Raw genomic sequence first — 17,738 nt, forward strand, 5'->3', positions numbered from 1 at the left:
ACATTTCATACAAGAATGGATCATGAAATGTATCGTTAATATCAGTGTGTATAGGCCCATTTACCAAATTATTGTGAATGCAAGCATACGTCCAAGTCCAAACAATAATGATGAGTTATTATTTAGCACTTCCACTTAAGCGCTTCATATAGAACAAATATACATACAATATTACCCAACTCATTTATCAACCTCATTAGGATGAAAGGCTGAGTTGATCTTGCCGGGAGCCAAACCTGCCACCTGCAGATCGCACGCACATTGCAGCAGCGAGCACTCAACCCACTGAGCTATCTTGATGGCTATAGCTATCGGAAAACCAGCCACTCCAGAATCAAAGAGTCACATGCTGCTGGCCCAAAGAGCCACATGCTGCTGGCCACAGCCCAGGATCCTCAAATTAAATATATATATATATGTTTTTTCTTTTTTTGTTTAGGGGTAGCAAGAGACTCCACAGGGAGACCTCGGGGGTCGCAGTTGTGACCCCTGGTGACCCCTAAATGATGCCCCTGATGCAGATCCCAAACACACAGAAGCAGAAGCATCTGGGATCCCACAGAAGGAAAGAGAGACATTGCTCATTTGACAGGATCTGCACAAAGAGGAGAGCACATGCTGTTGGCAGGGAGGCCCCATCAGTGTGGGAGACCTCTCCAGGTAGGTGGCCTCTTCAGCGTGGGAGATCTCTCCAGGTAAGTAGGTCTGTTCAGTGTGGGAGATCTCTCCAGGTAGGGGGCCTCTTCAGTGTGGGAGATCTCTCCAGGTAGGTAGGCCTCTTCGGTGTGGGAGATCTCTTCTGGCAGGGAGGCCTCTTTAGTGTGGGAGATGTCTTCTGGCAGGGAGGCCTCTTTAGTGTGGGAGATCTCTTCTGACAGGAAGACCTCTTCGATGTGGCAGATCTTTTCTGGCAGTGATGCTTCTTCAGTGTAGGAGATCTCTTCTGGCAGGAAGGTCTCTTTAACCCAATAGATTTTAACATTTACACAACGTAGCACTGTTTCACCGGTGCAGTGTACCACTTGTGCATGGACACTGCCTGATGCTGAACTGGGAATTTCAACACTGGTCCACTACGAGAGACAGGAACAAAAGAAGTGTGTGCATTCTCTGGGCAGCTAGGACTTGGAGGGGCCTTCTCATGGCCTCAGCACTTTTAATGCATGGCATGCTCACAGCCCTTTATGCCTGGAGTGTAGGTGCTGGGCCATTAAATGGCAAATACTATTGTAAGGACGAGGGAGGAAATCCAAGACTGCACAGGCAGCCGATACAGCTTTATTTTAGAAAAGGGGTTATATGAACCCTCCTAGGCCCATGTGTAATCACTGTTGAACTTGAAGGTGTTGGATTATTTTACAATTGGCTCAAGGCGCAAGGGGTTGTATGATATTATATGATATGGCATTTAGAACACGCCTGTTGTAATAGGGCAGTCAACAATAGCGCAAATGGTCTCAGAAGGAAAAGTGTGAATCTGGCGTAAGAGCAATATGTAGTACATGCTGGACCTTACTAGCGCGTTGTCATGGTAGTCATGGAAAGAGTGGCGTCAAGCGAGACTCCCAGTTATCTCACTGCTTTTGCATATCCAAAGACACGCCCTCAATAGAGATGTGCTTAAATACATATGTGGTTTTTCCTGGAGGTTTTGTGCAGCCAGTGCCAGGAGTTCTATTTTTGATATTTTTAAGGCTCAGTCTGTTTGTTTCCACCAATTTCTCTATGAGATTGAAAATATCTGGATGCAATCAATGGCTGGGTCCATGGACAAGTCATACCAAATCTGAGTGACATCTGCAGAGTTATCAGGGAATCACATGCCCTTTTTGGTCAGCAAGTCATGTAGAGGCGTCAGGTAGATGCTGAGCAGAACATGGACTTGACGTGTTCGGTGGGGAACTTTGCACTCGACTGGGGCCGTAATGATTAAAAAGTGTCCTGCCTCACATGGGAGGACCTGCCACCATAAATGAGTCCAGCGGTTTTCCAATCCAATCTGTGATGCTTGCTTCTCTCAGCCTGTCCCGCAGAAGCATAGCCAGGACTGTCTAACAAGTGGGGCCTGAAGCTAAAGTAGTTGGGCCCGCTGTGGTGACATTAACATCAGTAAGTGCCCACACAGTGCTGCTGAGTGGGTATTTACAGCCCTTGGGTGGGCCTTGCCCACTCACGCCGCTACACCTCTGCGGTCCCACAAGATAGAAGGTCATGTTATGTTATCTGCTATGGGTTAAAGGCACTTGAACCCAAATGGTGCCTGAAAAAGGACAAACTAATTAGAACAAACGTTATTCACTTTCCTCCTGAAGGCAAGTATGTTGTTAGTTTTATATATGCCTTCCGTGAGAGCATTCTGATGTCGACCTGCCATAACTGTGTAATGGGGCAGGTAAATACACAGGTAATACCCACTGCCAAAACTCAGATGAACATGCAACTACTGATTTCTTCAATCCCTGCCAGTATCGTCCAGGTGAGAAACAGTCCCAATTGAGACAGCCCTACCACCCCAAGAGCCTAGGGGTGGGAGTTGAGACCAACTAAAACCACAAAGTTACTGTTATCAGTAAGATAGATGAGTTGACAAGTAAAGTGACAGGGAGTTGTTACTATATATATTTATATAGAGATAGCGAGTAACTAGATGACTATGTATATACACACGAAGTACACATAGCAGAAGTGCATGCTTTAGACACGAAGAAAACATGCACTCCACATAGGAACACGTACAATTGGAAATATATGCATTTAGACATGAAGAATAGTAACATAGCATCCATAGATATGAAGAACATCAACATCACCAATGTATAAAGTGAATGCAACATGAACAACACGCAAATATAGATAGCTAAAATGGAAGCAAGAGTATAATTGGGCAGCCATCTTCCCAAAGATGGAAGCTGCAGCGTGTCTCAACACGAGCACACCCCTCAATGCCTCAGAAAACTCAAACGGCTAAATCCACAGAAATACATATTAGTCCAGAGCCCAAGCAGTAGCTTGCAGGAAGAGCCAAGGTCAGGAACTAGGAAGGGAGTTATGGATGAGCAGAATGCAAACACCAGATAACTGCTCCCAGGACGAGTCATGGTAGACTCCCCAGTAAATCAATTTTAATAAGAGCACAAATAACCTCTGAAGTTCAGGTCCATGCACGTTAGAATTAGCTAAAACCTTAATAAATAGAAGGAAATTAATTCTCAAACACGGTATCCCAACACGTGACCCAGAAATGGAAAACACTGCCTATTCATTATGTACCAAACAGAGATAGAACACATGCAGATCTCCATCACTATGCACACAGACACGGGATGGCACACATGGCCAAGTTCAAAGAATAAAAGAGGCCTCATCACTTTGGGATTTCTGAGGTAAGTGTGTAACAAAACCAGCTTGTAATCGTCTGGAATATGAGAGCTACAAAAGGAAATGCTTGTATGTTGTCCTGGCTTAGATTTGTTGACTGAATAAAACTGGGGTTTGACATGCACCTCAGTCCACCATCATTGAGTATTTTTTTCCTGACTGATTGTGTGATCATCAACACCTCTTTTCCAACTGCCTACAACCTGTGAAAGGCACTGAACAATTTGAAGCAATTGATGTGCACAGTACATCTCAATGGAATGCTTAATGGCAGAGTGTGGGGTACATTAACCCACCCAGCAGAATTCCCCTCCATCACCAATCTGCACTTCAGCAGTTACCAGCAAAATGGCTGCACTGGCACTTTTGAGCACTATCGCCTTGCCTTAGAAACTGTGTTTTGCAGTCACCAAAATAATGGCTGCGCTGTCACTGCAAAGCACGTATGGGGCAAGATGGAACCGGGAACACACCAAGAAAGGCTGCCAGTGTGTTTCCTGATGTGCACCAAAGAAGAGAATGAAAAGTGGCGCTGCTTTGCTGTTAGCTCAGAATTTCCCATTGAAAAAGGAAATAGTTCACATTTAAAATGATGCCGCCCTGATGCCCTTTTTCATCTGTTCAACAATACACAGTCCTGCTCCAGTGAGACCCAGCTATGCCCAGCCATATTCAGGTTGTGCCCCAGCTAAATATAGCATTTCTCACTGAATGACAGGCTGTATCAGGAAAAATCTGTGAAATCACAAACAACTTTACTCCCAGCCGTATTGAAAAATGCTGCGCCTATGTCAGTTTCAAGGGATCTTTATTTTGACAGATGCTTGTGCATTGGAAACATGACTGGGGCGTTGGAAAGATTCAAAAAATGGATGTAAGAAGGCTGCATTTGAAAGTGACATCCCAGCAGAATTAACCATGTGTAAAAAATGAAAAATGCCTATTTGAAAGTGTAATGTTGAATACGGCCCTGTCCTTGCCTAGCAATGTAAAGGGGTTTTTGCTTGAAAACATATATGAGATGTTTTATTTCAACAGACTTGCTTCTGATTCAGAAAAAAATAAAAACAATTAAAATAAATGCATTTGCTGTACTGGTGAACCAGCTAAACAGGTTTTCCTGCTTGGCTTCAAAGGACATTTGTTTGCTAGGAACAGGAGTTGCCTTCCCCCAAAAGGGGACACCCCGTTGGAAACCCTGAATGGACCAAGGGGAAGCATATCACATGCTCGTCAGACTTCGTGTCTGGGCTTGGGCCTGTTACAATAGAGTTCCAGGACACTTAGGTGTGAAATTGCAAATAACACCTCCCTTCAACTTCCACTGGGGGGCTTCAAAGCCAACTCCAGAGCAGCCTTGGAAGTTATGCCCTTATTTGAGTGACAAGGCTGGACATCCGGCTCAAAAGACTATTTTAATTAATAAACTTTAAGACTGTTATTTCTGTAACCAGGAAACACAGGAATGCAAAAGTTTAACAGTTTATATGCAATTTGTGTGGCATCACATTAAGACGTGGTAGCTTTCACTAGCATGTTGGGGACGGAAATGACGGAAAATTGTATATTCTGAGGAAAGTGTATGTGGTGCCACTTTGAAATTCAAAACTAACTTGCCTCATGATAATATGTAGACATGTATAAAGTTATAGAATTTTAGGTAAACTATTTCTCACTGAAAATGATGACAAATTATTAGAAGGATGGAACAACGTCCTACAAACTTGGGAGTGGGAGTATTATGCTCTGTGTGGAATATGAATTTGCCTGTATGATTTGTGAAAGCACCACAACTGTAAAAAGGGGCAACTTATGTCAGAACTGATTTTTAGCAAAATGACTGGGGGGGGGGCTTTGTACCTCGTAAAAACATACCCCATAAAACTCAGTCCCCCCCTTCAGTTCAATCTGCCCCTAAAAAGGAGGCAACATAACATAGGCTGACCTATCCGATTCTTAGGGGTAGGTCTAGCTCTGTTCTGCCCAACAGTAAATCCTGTGATGTCACCCTGCTTATAAAAAGTGGAAGCTCACAGAGACAAGGGACACTCTGTTCTAAATTGTCCAGTGCCTGCATATTCAGACATTTTATATTCATCCTCCAAGATTCCAGACTCAACTGCCAGAAAAGGGATAGTGTATCCAGGCCCTCCTATCCAGGCAGAACCACCCTTCAGAACTAAACCCCATTCCAAAATCCCACTAACTCAGGGAGAAAGAGGAAAAAGCTGTGGTACCCTTTTTGAGAGTATCCTGTGATGAGACAAGCTTTTTTGCCCCACTACCTGCATGCCGCAGTGCTGTGACTACACCTTTGCCCAGCTGTTTTCTGTTAGGAGAGCCTGCTGCTGTGACCAGTGACCAGATATTGCCTTGCTGTTCAGAAACTCTGTTGGCTGTCACAAAATCCCAAACTCCAGCGCTGATTGTGAGTATCTCCCCATCCCATAGCAACACATAGTATACCCTAACTTGATACCGTGTCTTTGTTCCACCTTCTAAGTAATCTCATCCACACCCTGATAACTTGTTGAAGATAGTCTGAATCCTCTGTGTATTCTGTTCCTTGGTTTTCTGGTGTTAGCACAATTCTTCCATTAAGTTCTGTCTTGCATAAGTCCTTAGTCATATTTTGAATAATTACATTAATTCCCACATAGTGCTGAACGCAGGGTGAAATTGTTTACCTTACAAATTAACCTTGGGGCGTACAGTGTCTTTCTTTAACAATCTAGCCACTAAATCTAGTTTAAGTGAAACTTGTCCTTTCCCTTTTAAACCGATTTTCTCTTTTAACTGCTTTTATTTTTAAAACCGAATTTCCTTTCACCTTTTAAATCTCATTCAGTTCTTCAGCTAGAGTCACTCTTTCACTTTCCTATTATCCCTGTGATGTGCATCTATCATCCAGCCTAAAAACCACATTCTGATTCTGTCTATTTTACCCATTTTTCAAACCCATTTGGCCTGCATGGTGCTCCGGTGAGTGTACATCCATTTTAGGGCCATTTTCTGTGGTTCCCGCTATCCTAACCTCGCATCCTCTGCGCCCCCTCCACCCCGATCCTGCTCCTCGATCCCCTTTCTCTCCCCGCTTCCTGGTTCAACAACCCACCTCCAAGCCCGCCCACAGACCCCTGATTGGCCGCTTGGCTGTGTTACAGCAAGACTACCTTGCGTCTGTGTGTACGAGGCCCATTTGGCCTGCACGGTGCTACGGTGAGTGTACATCCATTTTAGGGCCATTTTCTGTGGTTCCCGCTATCCTAACCTCGCATCCTCTGCGCCCCCTCCACCCTGATCCTGCTCCTCGATCCCCTTTCTCTCCCCGCTTCCTGGTTAGACAACCCGCCTCCCAGCCCGCCCACAGACCCCTGATTGGCCGCTTGGCCGTGTTACAGCAAGACTACCTTGCGTCTGTGTGTACGAGGCCCATTTGGCCTGCACGGTGCTCTGGTGAGTGTACATCCATTTTAGGGCCATTTTCTGTGGTCCCCGCTAGCCTAACCTCGCATCCTCTGCGCCCCCTCCACCTCGATCCTGCTCCTCGATCCCCTTTCTCTCCCTGCTTCCTGGTTCAACAACCCGCCTCCCAGCCAACCCACAGACCCCTGATTGGCCGCTTGGTCGTGTACCATCAACCATTACTGACCTTCCCAGGGCAGCCCCCTTCCCGGCAGCCCCATCAGCTAAGGACCCGAGGCAAAGGACGGCTCCAACAGTGACGGCTCCAGGTCGTATCTGCAGGTATCCACAGGAGAAGCAAGAAGCCAACAACAAGTAAGTGTGGCAAGGGCGGGGCCAGAAGCAACTACTTCAGGCCATACTACCCTACCACTCATCTAACAAAGCATCACCACCATAAATTCATTATAATTGCAGTCAGAAACTCTGTCCTTTGCATGTGAAAGTTGTAACCAATCGCATTTAGAAGTTGTGCCCAATAGCCTCTCTTTGAAAGTTGCATTTAGAAGTTGTGCCCAATAGTCCCTCTGAGAAAAGCCCCATTTAGAAGTGTACCCAATTGCATTCAGAAGTATACCCAATCACATTTAGAAGTTGTGCCCAATAGCCTCTCTTTGAAAGTTGCATTTAGAAGTTGTGCCCAATAGCCTCTCTTTGAAAGTTGCATTTAGAAGTTGTGCCCAATAGTCCCTCTGAGAAAAGCCGCATTTAGAAGTGTACCCAATTGCATTCAGAAGTATACCCAATTGCATTTAGAAGTTGTGCCCAATAGTCTCTCTTTGAAAGTTGCATTTAGAAGTTGTGCCCAACAGTCCCTCTGAGAAAAGTCGCATTTAGAAGTGTACTCAATTGCATTTAGAAGTTGTGACCAATAGCCTCTCTGAGAAAAGCTGCATTTAGAAGTGTGCCCAATTGCATTTAGAAGTATACCCAATTGCATTTAGAAGTTGTGACCAATAGCCCCCCTGAGAAAAGCCGCATTTAGAAGTGTACCCAATTGCATTCAGAAGTATACCCAATTGCATTTAGAAGTTGTGCCCAATAGCCTCTCTTTGAAAGTTGCATTTAGAAGTTGTGTCCAATAGCCTCTCTTTGAAAGTTGCATTTATAAGTTGTGCCCAATAGCCCCTCTGAGAAAAGCCGCATTTAGAAGTGTACCCAATTACATTCAGAAGTATACCCAATTGCATTTAGAAGTTGTGCCCAATAGCCTCTCTTTGAAAGTTGCATTTAGAAGTTGTGCCCAATAGCCTCTCTTTGAAAGTTGCATTTAGAAGGTGTGCCCAATAGTCCCTCTGTGAAAAGCCACATTTAGAAGTGTACCCAATTGCATTTAGAAGTTGTGACCAATAGCCTCTCTGAGAAAAGCTGCACTTAGAAGTGTGCCCAATAGCATTTAGAAGTATACCCAATTGCATTTAGAAGTTGTGACCAATAGCCTCCCTGAGAAAAGATGCATTTAGAAGTGTACCCAATTGCATTTAGAAGCTGTGCCCAATAGTCCCTCTGAGGAAACCTGCATTTAGAAGTGTACCCAATTGCATTTAGAAGTACACCCAATTGCATTTAGAAGTTGTGACCAATAGCCTCTCTGAGAAAAGCTGCATTTTAGAAGTGTGCCCAATTGCATTTAGAAGTATACCCAATTGCATTTAGAAGTTGTGACCAATAGCCTCTCTGAGAAAGCTGCATTTAGAAGTGTGCCCAATTGCATTTAGAAGTGTACCCAATTGCATTTAGAAGTTGTGACCAATAGCCTCTCTGAGAAAAGTTGCATCTAGAAGTGTACCCAATTGCATTTAGAAATTGTGCCCAATAGCCTCTCTGAGAAAAGCTGCATGTAGAAGTGTGCTCAGTTGCATTTAGAAGTGTGCCCAATAGCATCTCTGAGAAAAGTTGCAATCATAAGTTGTGCCCAATAGCCTCTCTGAGAAAAGTTACATTTAGAAGTGTGCCCAATAGCATCTCTGAGAAAAGTTGCAATTAGAAGTTGTGCCCAATAGCCTCTCTGAGAAAATGTGCATTTAGAAGTGTGCCCAATAGCATCTCTGAGAAAAGTTGCAATTAGAAGTTGTGCCCAATAACATCTCTGAGAAAAGTTGCATTTAGAAGTGTGCCCAATAGCATCTCAGAGAAAAGTTGCAATTAGAAGTTGTGCCCAATAGCATCTCTTAGAAAAGTTGCAATTAGAAGTTGTGCCCAATAGCCTCTCTGAGAAAAGCTTCATTTAGAAGTGTGCCCAATTGCATTTAGAAGTATACCCAATTGCATTTAGAAGTTGTGACCAATAGCCCCCTGAGAAAAGCCGCATTTAGAAGTGTACCCAAGTGCATTCAGAAGTATACCCAATTGCATTTAGAAGTTGTGCCCAATAGCCTCTCTTTGAAAGTTGCATTTATAAGTTGTGCCCAATAGCCTCTCTTTGAAAGTTGCATTTATAAGTTGTGCCCAATAGTCCCTCTGAGAAAAGCCGCATTTAGAAGTGTACCCAATTACATTCAGAACTATACCCAATTGCATTTAGAAGTTGTGCCCAATAGCCTCTCTTTGAAAGTTGCATTTAGAAGTTGTGCCCAATAGCCTCTCTTTGAAAGTTGCATTTAGAAGGTGTGCCCAATAGTCCCTCTGAGAAAAGCCACATTTAGAAGTGTACCCAATTGCATTTAGAAGTTGTGACCAATAGCCTCTCAGAGAAAAGCTGCACTTAGAAGTGTGCCCAATTGCATTTAGAAGTATACCCAATTGCATTTAGAAGTTGTGACCAATAGCCTCCCTGAGAAAAGCCGCATTTAGAAGTGTGCCCAATTGCATTTAGAAGTATACCCAATTGCATTTAGAAGCTGTGCCCAATAGACCCTCTGAGGAAACCTGCATTTAGAAGTGTACCGAATTGCATTTAGAAGTACACCCAATTGCATTTAGAAGTTGTGACCAATAGCCTCTCTGAGAAAAGCTGCATTTTAGAAGTGTGCTCAATTGCATTTAGAAGTATACCCAATTGCATTTAGAAGTTGTGACCAATAGCCTCTCTGAGAAAGCTGCATTTAGAAGTGTGCCCAATTGCATTTAGAAGTGTACCCAATTGCATTTAGAAGTTGTGACCAATAGCCTCTCTGAGAAAAGTTGCAATTAGAAGTTGTGCCCAGTAGCCTCTCTGAGAAAAGTTGCATTTAGAAGTGTGCCCAAAAGCATCTCTGAGAAAAGTTGCAATTAGAAGTTGTGCCCAATAGCCTCTCTGAGAAAATTTGCATTTAGAAGTGTGCCCAATAGCATCTCTGAGAAAAGTTGCAATTAGAAGTTGTGCCCAATAACATCTCTGAGAAAAGTTGCAATTAGAAGTTGTGCCCAATAGCATCTCTTAGAAAAGTTGCAGTTAGAAGTTGTGCCCAATAGCCTCTCTGAGGAAAGTTGCATCTAGAAATGTACCCAATTGCATTTAGAAGTTGTGACCAATAGCCTCTCGGAGAAAAGCTGCATTTAGAAGTGTGCCCAATTGCATTTAGAAGTATACCCAATTGCATTTAGAAGTTGTGACCAATAGCCTCTCTGAGGAAAGTTGCATCTAGAAATGTACCCAATTGCATTTAGAAGTTGTGACCAATAGCCTCTCTGAGGAAACGTGCATTCAGAAGTGTGCCCAATTGCATTTAGAAGTTGTGACCAATAGCCTCTCGGAGAAAAGCTGCATTTAGAAGTTGTGACCAATAGCCTCTCGGAGAAAAGCTGCATTTAGAAGTGTGCCCAATTGCATTTAGAAGTATACCCAATTGCATTTAGAAGTTGTGACCAATAGCCTCTCTGAGGAAAGTTGCATCTAGAAGTGTACCCAATTGCATTTAGAAGTTGTGACCAATAGCCTCTCTGAGGAAACGTGCATTCAGAAGTGTGCCCAATTGCATTTAGAAGTTGTGACCAATAGCCTCTCGGAGAAAAGCTGCATTTAGAAGTGTGCCCAATTGCATTTAGAAGTATACCCAATTGCATTTAGAAGTTGTGACCAATAGCCTCTCTGAGGAAACCTGCATTTATAAGTGTACCCAATTGCATTTAGAAGTATACCCAATTGCATTTAGAAGTTGTGACCAATAGCCTCTCTGAGAAAAGCTGCATTTTAGAAGTGTGCCCAATTGCATTTAGAAGTACACCCAATTGCATTTAGAAGTTGTGACCAATAGCCTCTCTGAGGAAACCTGCATTTAGAAGTGTACCCAATTGCATTTAGAAGTATACCCAATTGCATTTAGAGGTTGTGACCAATAGCCTCTTTGAGAAAAGCTGCATTTTAGAAGTGTGCCCAATTGCATTTAGAAGTATACCCAATTGCATTTAGAAGTTGTGACCAATAGCCTCTCTGAGAAAATCTGCATTTAGAAGTGTGCCCAATTGCATTTAGAAGTGTACCCATTTGCATTTAGAAGTTGTGACCAATTGCCTCTCTGAGAAAAGTTACATTTAGAAGTGTGCCCAATAGCATCTCTGAGAAAAGTTGCAATTAGAATTTGTGCCCAATAGCCTCTCTGAGAAAAGTTGCATTTAGAAGTGTGCCCAATAGCCTCTCTGAGAAAAGTTGCATCTAGAAGTGTGCCCAATAGCTTCTCTAAGAAAGTTGCATTTAGAAGTGTCCCCAATAGCCTGTCTGTGGAAAGTTGCATTTAGAAATGTGCCCAATAGCCTCTCTGTGAAAGTTGCATTTAGAGTGTGGAGGGCGGATGAGTGTTGGAGAGCGGATGAGTGTACAGAGCGGATGAGTGTGTGGAGCGGATAAATACGTAGAGCGGATGAGTGTGTAGAATGGATGTGTACGTAGAGCGGACGAGTACGTAGAGCGGATTATGTGTGTGGTGCGGATGAGTGTGTGGAGCAGATGAGTGTGTGGAGCGGATGAATACGTAGAGCGGATGAGTGTGTGGAACGGATGAGTACGTAGAGCGGACGAGTACGTAGAGCAGGCAAATACGCAGAGCGGACGAGTATGTAGAGCGGACGAGTGTGTGGAGCGGATGAGTAGATGGAGCGGATGAATGTATGGAAAGGATGAGTCTATGTGGAGCGGAGGAATGTGTGGAGCGGATGAGTGTTTGGAGCGGATGAGTGTGTGGAGCGGATGAACGCATGGAACGGATGAACGCATGGAACGGATGAGTGTATGGAGCGGATGGGTATGTAGAGCGGATGTAGAGCATATCTCATACCACACCCCACGCTTACTCTCTTCTTTACACCACCACTCATCTAGAACACAGAGATACTATGACACCATTCGGTATAACTGTTCTCATATCAACATCTCGCGCTCACTCCCCATCACTCTAAGTAAACACTGCTGGTTTCACACCTCCAGCCAGGCGTTCTCCTCAGGCCTAACGCAGCCACACTCGATCTGGATAAATCCTGCCAGAGCGAACACATACTCCTGATCTCTCAACCACCACACCTACCGCTAAGAAGCAGCTACCACACGAATTCCGCATCAGCTGCACACATACCTGGTGCGCACACGCACCTTTGGACTCTCTCTACTCTCTCTACTGACCCGAACTGCGGTTCCCAAGGGCGTTCAACCTACCAGCGCCTTCAGACCATACCAATGGTATATAAGGTGCTATATAAATGCAAAATAACATAACATAACATAACATTTGAACTCATGTAATTTAGCAAATGCAAATTCTGTGCGTGTGAATCTGGCTGCACTGTGTTGTCACTTCAAATTTGATTTTTGAATTGTATGCCGTTTGTTGGAACCTTGCTTTGTAGTCACTAGTGTTATTACATCCCTGATACTGTGATAACTCATATTTACCTCATTTATTCAACCGCACATTTAAATTAATTATTTACCAATTCCGAGTGTCATTTACGCAATTGCAAAGGTTTGCCTCCCATTTCGTAAGGGAAGGTCAGATTTTAATTCCGTTTTCTGTATCCCTGTCTCCTTGCTGCTCCTTTATGTCCAAAATTCAATTAGTTGGGGTTTGAGGGAGCATTGCAGGGGGAAATCCTAACTCGGGTGCTATCTACCCGAACACTAAAATTGCTCCTATTCATCTCTGCTTTGGATATGTTCTAGTAGAAGGTCAACCAAGTGTATTTCAACAGTTTACATTGTAATTATCACCCATTGGTGATTGCTGCCCAATATTAAAATTGAGTGATTTTCTTTGAATTTAAAATAAATAAATAATGTATTCCCACCAACCGGCCTGGTTCATGGTCCATTGTGACCCGGGTATTTGTAAAAGGGAGTGTGAGATGGGTTGGGTGCCAGCTCAATCTAGGAAATAAAGAAAAAGTATTCTAATTGAGCGCTACATCCTAGGCTAAGGGCAACAGTCCTGGTCTGGAGTGTGACGTCCGATTAAAGTCCATAACAAGAGAATACTGATGCCTCCTGAGACAATGCTTGGGATAGAAAGGAGCGTGTCCATAAAGAGCTTTGTGCGTTGAGGTCAACGACTTAAAGGTGATCCTCTCCTTCACTGGCAGCCAGTGCAATTTCCTCTGCACAGGAGTCATATGTGCTTGTCTCCGGATACTGGTGATAATCCGATCTGCTGTATTTTGCAACACCTTAAGCCAATGACTGGTGGAATTGGAATTGGAATCCTCAGCAAAAAGTGCAATACGACTGCTCAATTTAGAGTCAATAATGTCCCAGGCAGTAATAGCACAATGTGTCTCTAATGGTACAGGTCTATTTCCCCTGAGTAACATTAGTTGGTAACTGGTAGGCCTTAGTACCTGGTTCACTAGGTGATTCGTAGATAGAGTAGCATCAAGAATAATTCCTAAGGATGCAACCTGTGTTTGAGTTTTGATAGGACGGCAGCCAGCATGAGAGCAGGATAGGTATCAATGGCTTTCTGTGACCTATGGAGGACACCACAATCAGGACCCCAGTATTCTCTTGATTCAACCACAGCCAGTTCTCAGACATTCACCTTCCCACGCAGCAAAAGATGGATTGAATAGGCGCACTATTTGCCTGCTAATTGACATCAAGGCAAAAGTCGATTTGGATATCGTCAGTGTAGTTTTGGAAGATGCCATGGGGTCTTTATATATTGCTACATGGTACTGTTCAATTTAGAAGAAAGAATCCTATCCTACACATAAAAGTGCTGAGCATGCTGTAGAGTGCTAACTAATGTGCAATTGTTTTTAGGGCACAACCACTTAGCACTTATAACATAACAGGTGCATTTGTAAAGCACATGTTCACTCCCAAAGAGGCATCTTCACGTTAATAACAGATGTTTATTGTTACCCAATTTAGGGTATTCATTTTATCGACCTCAGAAGGATGAAGAGCTGAGTGGATCTGCCGGGACTCGAACCTGTGACCATGAGACCAAACACAGGACTCGGTAGTGGATACATTAGTCCACTGAGCCACAGACCCACTTTGCATTGAGTCTCTGGACATATGCTATACAGTTGCCTCCTAGCTGCAGTTTACTTGATTCTGGGTGCCAGCGCTGATGCCGAGTGACCAGCGTGTAAACACGCTGGTCATGCCACGTATACGTGCTAAGTGGCCGCACCCAAGAAACTGAGGTTACCACTTTGGTTTAATACCAGAGTATAGAATGACATAGGAGCACAACAAGAAATTCCCATGGTCTACACTCTGAAATACAGCTCGATAACAGTTTAGCCTGAGGAAGATGAGCACATTGTCTCTGTCCTTTGAAACTAGAAGGGCTGGTCCATGGAGTCTTCACACATCATTATTATTATGACCCATAGTTTCAGTTTTAAGTAATAATCTAATCTGTCAATTGGACAACAGTTAGCACTTTACATCATATTCAGTGCTTGATTTCTCAGCACTTTTATGTGTAGGATACACTTTTGAAGGTTTTTATGTATTTATTCTTGTAAATTGAACAGTACCACGTAAAGAGGCAGATGTACACATCATCTCTATTGCCCGCCCCCTCACCTCCGTCATACTGCAATAGCAGCAAGGGAGGACTGTGTGTGACCCCAGGTATTGTCCCAATATTGCATCAAATATACGAGAGACGTTATGAACTCAGACAACCGTATTGAATGTACCCTCGCACTGACGTGGTGGAAGGATATCTTAAAACCCCACTGGACATAGAAGAGCTATAAGAGACATTAGACCAGGGCATAGTGACGTCATGAAGAGAAGATACAAGGACGCATTGAAATGATATGCAAATATTTGACGAATTAAGATGCAACTGAAATAATAAGAGAAACATGTATGTAGAATTCAAGAAATCATATTCATTGAGAGGAGGATCAATAAATGTACATACGCAGAAATGCAACGGAGATATGATATATATAGAAGCTTCCTGCAGATGAAAATAGAACATAGTAAGAGCAGCCATGAAGAAAGAGATGGCTATCACATGCTAAGAATGACCAAACTACCACAGAAACAAACCAGGGATGCAGAGCTGAAAGGTGCTGGAAAACAGCTTTCTGCTGGTAACAAATAATATCTATTGGCCTGGGATCAAGGATACCACATCAAGGAATAATTGCCAGGCACAAGGGAAGTCAAAGAAGATAGGATATGCAGGCATAACATATTTCACTTAGATTAAACACAGAAGAAAACATCTGCAAGTGTCAAGCATTGAGCAACTAAAGACGCAGAAAGCATACGCGGGATGCGACGACCAAGTCTCCAGAGGCCAAGAGGAGTAATAGATCCCAGCATAAATGAATTAAATAGCATCAAATAAAAAGTCAAAATTGACAGAATCATGTTTACTTCACACATGAGTTAAGACTTCAAAACAAGGCCTATACATTAGGCTCTAACTGGAGATAGTGGTGTACCTACACTCCCTTAAAAGTCTCAGAGAAGAGAACAGTCAGCAAGGTCAGCTACAAAGGAGAATCCTTGGCTCAGGGCTTAACTGGTGAGAGATAGTAGGCTAATTGACCAAGTAGTAGTCTGATGTTATTACCCACACCTGGGTTTCGTTTAGCTCACCTGCAGCTAACGAGCTGAAAGTCCAAGGTTGGGAGAGAATGCCGAACTATCACGAGGGCCTATGTAGAAGTGTACTATACAATGTTGCAGATGCTAATCTGCTGCTGTTATTTTGCTATTAATCTGTAATATGTGTATTTAGAGGTTATTGGAGGCGTGCCTCCCAGATAAAGGGCAGACAATTATGTTAGTAACACCTAAATTATATATAGTTATATATGTGCCCTTAACCAATCCCTCCAACCGATAGGCTTTACTATTTTCCATGTGGGATGATGTCATAGCTGACGTACATCGAAGTATAAAGCCTCTCTATAATCAAAATATTGCGGAGAGTGTGTGAGCTGCAGTTTGTCTGGTCACGATGTTTCCCTGCTTTATTTGAGCCGATAATAAAGTAGTACTTTGCCATATTCTTTGGGTCTGTCCGGTTGTTTGGGTCTGAGATTGTCTATTGCTAATTCCATCTGGCACTTGGAATGCTCAAGGTGCTACTGCACAAACATGATAAATAAATACCCCAGGTTCATGTCATGCGTGATACCTGTTTATTAAATGTAGGAGGACAACAGGTCCCATGTAGAAATGATGGTTGTACATTGACAATTTAAAAAGTATATTTTGTTTGTTCTCTAAGAAGACATGGGGCCTCATTCCGAGTTGGGCGCAAAAGGATTACCGGCACCGGTAAGGACACCGGTGGCGGTAATCCCTTTGCGCCCTACTACGAGTTCCCTTAGTGGGTCCCTTCCTTAATGCCTGGTCTGACCAGGCGTTATGGACGGGACCCGTTAAGGGAAATCACAGCCAATAATGGTACCGCAATTTGTGGTACTGTTATTAGCTACTTCCCCATTCCCATTGAGCCCTATAGGGGCTCAAATGGGAATGGGGAATGGTTTGGTGAATGGGGACTTACTGGTCCCGCCAAGGGTCGGACTGGACCGGTAAGTCCCCTTTTCACCAAACCGGAGTCGGTACCGGTATGGTATGCAGTCATGGTGCAAATAGCGCCATGACTACCTCCATACTCGGAATGAGGCCCATGGTGTTGATTATTTTAGTTCATCCTGTTCTTCTTGGATGTTACAGGATCCCCGGTGTTATTAACATTTAGATGGACAATACAGAGCATAACATACTATGGGCCTCATTACGAGTCAGGCGTTAAGGGGTTTACGGCGCCGTAAACGGCGCCGACCCTTAACACCTGATTACAAGGTCCCTTAGCGCCATGGTGAGTTTAACGCCTGCTTATTGCAGGCGTTAAAATCCATGGCGCTAAGGGACCTTGGAGATAATTACGGCACCGTAATTTACGGTGGCGTAATTATCTCCTTCCCCACTCCCATTATGCCCTTGGAATGGGGCGGTAAATCCGCCAACCACCATGGCGTAAACATAGTTTACGCCATGGCGGTAAAGGTACGACCCAGGCGGTAACTTACCACCTGGGTCGTAATGAGGCACTATGTGTCATTGCTAAAGGTGTTAAACTTACATAGGGTTATGCCTTAAAGTGAAATGAAGGGGTTTCAAATAAGAGATGCCTCGACCACAATGTCTAATGGGGATTAGAAGCATGGGGTGTGCAATGTGCCAACTGTAGAGGAGACCAATACTGTAGATGAATGAGGTGCACCATTTAATGAGGAATTCGGCTGAGGTTTAGAATGTGCGTTATTTGGAGGTGGGATAGTTACACATAATGTTTACCGTAGTTGGTGGGGAGTTTGCACACATGGCTTTACATATGCAACTCGTACAGTTGATCACGGGCAGGCCATGGATGTGTAGTTGGAAGATGCAAGTTCATACCAAGAGCTACCCATGCACAATATACAGACCCATGCACAGTATCGATTCATAGTGGGTCACTACCACGGCATGTACCATAGTTCACGCTTAGATGAAA

At 43.7% G+C, this 17,738-nt stretch overlaps 1 protein-coding gene across 5 annotated transcripts in view; it reads right to left on the bottom strand.

Moving 5' to 3' along the window:
* The window catches only part of GRIK5 (glutamate ionotropic receptor kainate type subunit 5), a 1,788,232-nt gene that overhangs the window by 179,033 nt on the left and 1,591,461 nt on the right, over positions 1-17,738 (bottom strand). The gene's annotated exons all lie outside the window — the stretch shown is intronic.

Source organism: Ambystoma mexicanum, chromosome 1q, assembly GCF_040938575.1.
Source record: "Ambystoma mexicanum isolate Mex_15411 chromosome 1q, UKY_AmexF1_1, whole genome shotgun sequence".
Taxonomy (NCBI): domain Eukaryota; kingdom Metazoa; phylum Chordata; class Amphibia; order Caudata; family Ambystomatidae; genus Ambystoma; species Ambystoma mexicanum.